The sequence below is a fragment of the Panicum virgatum genome, chromosome 3N (genome assembly GCF_016808335.1).
Source record: "Panicum virgatum strain AP13 chromosome 3N, P.virgatum_v5, whole genome shotgun sequence".
Lineage (NCBI taxonomy): Eukaryota > Viridiplantae > Streptophyta > Magnoliopsida > Poales > Poaceae > Panicum > Panicum virgatum.
The window spans coordinates 67,403,212-67,407,049 of record NC_053147.1 but is presented as its reverse complement, the minus strand read 5'-3'; the positions used below and the strand labels follow the sequence as shown (position 1 = coordinate 67,407,049).

At 38.5% G+C, this 3,838-nt stretch overlaps 1 long non-coding RNA gene across 2 annotated transcripts; it reads left to right on the top strand.

Annotated features, from left to right (window-relative positions):
- The first annotated feature begins 301 nt into the window (after positions 1-301).
- On the top strand, positions 302-2,727 carry LOC120666949. Of its 2 annotated transcripts, none has more exons than XR_005671959.1 (3): positions 302-791; positions 1,152-1,221; positions 1,787-2,727. It is a non-coding gene; the product is annotated as an uncharacterized LOC120666949 (long non-coding RNA). The 2 variants fall into 2 exon arrangements; XR_005671958.1 differs by having other exon boundaries at positions 302-770; positions 1,787-2,725.
- Positions 2,728-3,838: the final 1,111 nt, after the last annotated feature.

Here is a 3,838-nt window from a genome sequence, read left to right as displayed (position 1 = left end):
GGTCCGGGGCCGTTGGCCTGGTGAGGAAAGAGCCTGACCCGTGGGGCCTGGCTACTCCGTCCTTTGCGCGCAGTTACGGATAACTACGCGGGTCCTACCTTGCCGCAGTAAGAGTGGGTATCCCTATTACGGATAACTACGCGAGTCCTGCCTTGCCGCAGTTGTATTATATCATGGGTCAATGAAACCTTGTACACTTGTATCCGAGGAAGGAGGAGGACTGGAGAATGTTGCGGGAGTGAAGGTACCACGTTAGATTATACCTTATCTATTCTTTTTTGATTAAACAGATTACCAAGTTGGGGGTTCGTGGCACTCCAATCCTCCCTGGACATGGATGGGCAGCGCTCTGGACGCATGGATGACGATGGGCGGCGCTCTCATCCATTCCGGCTGCGGCACCCAGGCAGCAGGTTCATCTCAACATCTAATCCTATTTTTTTGTAAGATATGAAGGCAATGAACAATGAAAAGCTGATATCTTAAATTCATTTATAGTGTACTTAATTGTTTGTCCTTGAGGTGGTAAAAGATCAGAGAAGGTGTGTAAAAGCAGCTGCAGCAAGGGTAAGATTTTGTTCACCTACATTTTGAGTGTTCTTGTATCATAATGTACACCTGTTTCATCTGCAGGGTAAGTGATAAAGAGATGGTACCTGGGAGTCGAGATCATAGAGATGGGCCATGCCATCGTTTAAGTTGTAGGATTATTATTAACATTATGAATTTGATACTTTGATCAGAAAAATCCTAAGCATGTTGCCACGCAGGTAGGTGAGAAAAGCAGCAAGGTAGTAATTATTTCACCATTTTCTGAAACCATCAATGTTATAAAAATGTTTCTACTGAATCCCATCTTATATTATATATTTATGTCCCATTATGAATAGTTTATTTCCCTTCGAGTAGTCTAGAACAGAAAAATATACTAATTTGTTCTATAAGTGGAACATGTTACATGTAGTTGGTTAGGAGCCAAAATAGTTGTCTTCTGAAATCTTTAATATCTACTAAAATAATATGAAATAGTTTGTTGCCTTTGGTGACTAATGTTTTTTTGCTAAAGTTAGATTACTAATGAATGCCTAATTTAGGGACTATTAAATCTTTGTTGTGGTTACTAATAAAGATTTTCTGTTTTTTCTTGGGAGGCGGAGCTTTGGTTGACTGCTAAGATTGCTTCAAGCATCAGAGATATGCTCTTAAGAGACAAACATGCAGGTTTGTGAGTAATAAAATCCTATTTATCTTTACAAATGAATTTTTTGTTTTGATTGGAAAGCACACGAGGCTAAGAAAGGGAGACTAAAAGCAAAGAAATGGAAGGGGGACTACAAATGTATTTTGTGCGGACTCCGAAGACGGTGCCGATTCTAACCTTGTCGCTATCATGCCCAGCGGAGGCGCGAGCGCGGGTGGCCGGAATCCAATTTCCGACCGCCGCTTGGTTCTCTACGACCGCACCACCACCCTCGTGCCCGCAGGTGCCCCCGGGGATCCGTTCGACGACATGGTCTGCACGTACCACTGCCGCCAGATGGTGAGATCGCTTCGACCCTTGTACTGCCATAGTTTAGCTCATTGAACCTGTACTGGCATAATTTGTAGCGATTATCTGAAAGTTCAGAAAGGGAGAAGAAAACCCTTAAGAAGGAACTTTCATATATGAAAGAAGACCTAACCTTATCTGCTTTCAAACTTAATGCTGAGGTTCATATTGTTAGACTCTTTGAAATATCCATCTGTGGTTTCTTCTTGACTTACCTATTTTAAACCTTTGGGATAGCTTGAGAAGATAACCCTCAGGGCAGAAAACTACGAGGGTGAAGCAGGGAGTCCATAAACATTACCAGGGAGGATAGGTTTTCTCAGTACTGTCCACTGGAAGAGCATGTCCCTCGCTATAAGGAATGGTCATTGTCGACAGTTAGCAAACTAACATGTATGGCGCATCAAACGGCGACTTTGGCTCTGGTTAATATCTTTTCTGATATCCTTTTTCTTTCTTTGCCTTCTGAGTGTTAGTGAGTGTTAGTAAGTATTTGGATTACTTTCTTTTCCTCATTACCACCAGTGAATAGAGATGGTAGAGGAGAGGGAGGGGGGGAGGTGTTTGCTGGTCTATTGTAGTTTGGAATGCTTCTTACATGAATATGTTTCTCCTCAGAGAGCAATCTAAACAATTTCAGGTTCATGGAGTTAAGTTTTTCATTCTATTCAGACTGCCATAAGGATTAGCAATCCGGTACTGCTCCTCACTATGAGTTAAATACCATTGTAATTAATCTTGTTCTTCCCTTTATTTTTTTTCTGGTCATGCTGCATTTTTGTCACAAAATCTTGAGTCCCATTTTAACTTTGTTCCTATAGTTTCCAAAACCAGGCCTCTGGTGGCCTCTGACTACCATTATTTCAGATCCTATTGATCTTTTATGCCAAATTCAGGTTAGCAAATTCACAAACCTTGTGCCAATCGACTTTTAGTTGGTTAGTGGAGAGGCTCAGCTTGTTTTGCAAATATGATAGTCATTTTATTTACTGAAAAAAGTTATTTTCTGACAAAGTTTCACATTTTTATTTCCTGATAAAATTTTGATTATGTTCTATGGGGCTGTCATCTCTCAGTCTGAAACCAAAATTCACACATCCACTGTTGGATCCAGGAGGAACTAAATTTAGACAAAAGGCTGGAGATCTTGAAAATAAGCTTCTCGAGATGCAAAAATGGTTTGATGAATTGTCACAGGAAACACAAGAATGAGAATCCAAAATTTAATCAACTTCAGGAGATGATCGAAAGGTATTAATGATTGGAGAAACAAATTTTCCTTGTTAATACATTGAATACATATGTTTGTTCTTAGGAACCACATTTTTTTATAGAATATATTTGTTATGATTGGAGATATGTTCTGAGATTATGAACATCATCATCCTGGGTGATAGTGTGTGCAATAGTTCAACTGGATAATTGGAGATGATCGGGATTAATTATGAAATTTAACTCAGGTAAATCTTCATCTATACACTGCAATTATATTAACAAGTCAATCATTTGGAAACCCTGTGTTTATGAATTATTAAGTATATATGGTTTAGTTGTCTTTGCTGCCTTTGTGATGAGTAAACTGTAGTGCCCAAACAGTATCTGTGTCAAGTAGAACTTGGCATTTCCCCTGTGTTGAGATATGTAACTTTTAGCATGTGAAGCCCAAGATTTAGATGGACTGCAATTTAGATGCCTTTGATTCTAATGTCCCCGTCTTGCAACATTTTTTTGTTTGACTTGATTTAATGCTCAATTGACCACTATGTCTTTTCTAAATATTATTTATTATTTCACATGTTGTACCTTTTCAGGAGCATTATGCTTTCTGTGAGGTGAATTTGCTCACTATACATTAGCTTAGAGGATGAAATATCATTTGAGTGGTCTACATGTGTCGTCAATGTATTTATTTCTCCCTTTATTTCTCCCTGTCAGCATTGCATTGCAAGGAAGCGTCGGGACATCATGAAAAGCGTAGAGGGGTGGTATTCTATTTGCAATAATGTTTTTTTCTACAGATTTTTTGTTTCTATGCATTGAAATCGTTTCTTTGCCTATTGAATGGGTGGGCTAAAAAGAGTGTTTGGCACTCTACATTGAGATATACCGTGGAAAGATGACTTAATGTGCAAAATATTTTTAGTTGACTTAATGTGCACTTTTAAAGACATGTTTATTTCTAAATGTTTGTTTTCAGATTTTTTTTCCATATGTTAGTTTTTGTATAGGTTTAATTATACTTTTTCAGATTTTGGGAACATATGGCACTGATAATTCAATCTTATGAAG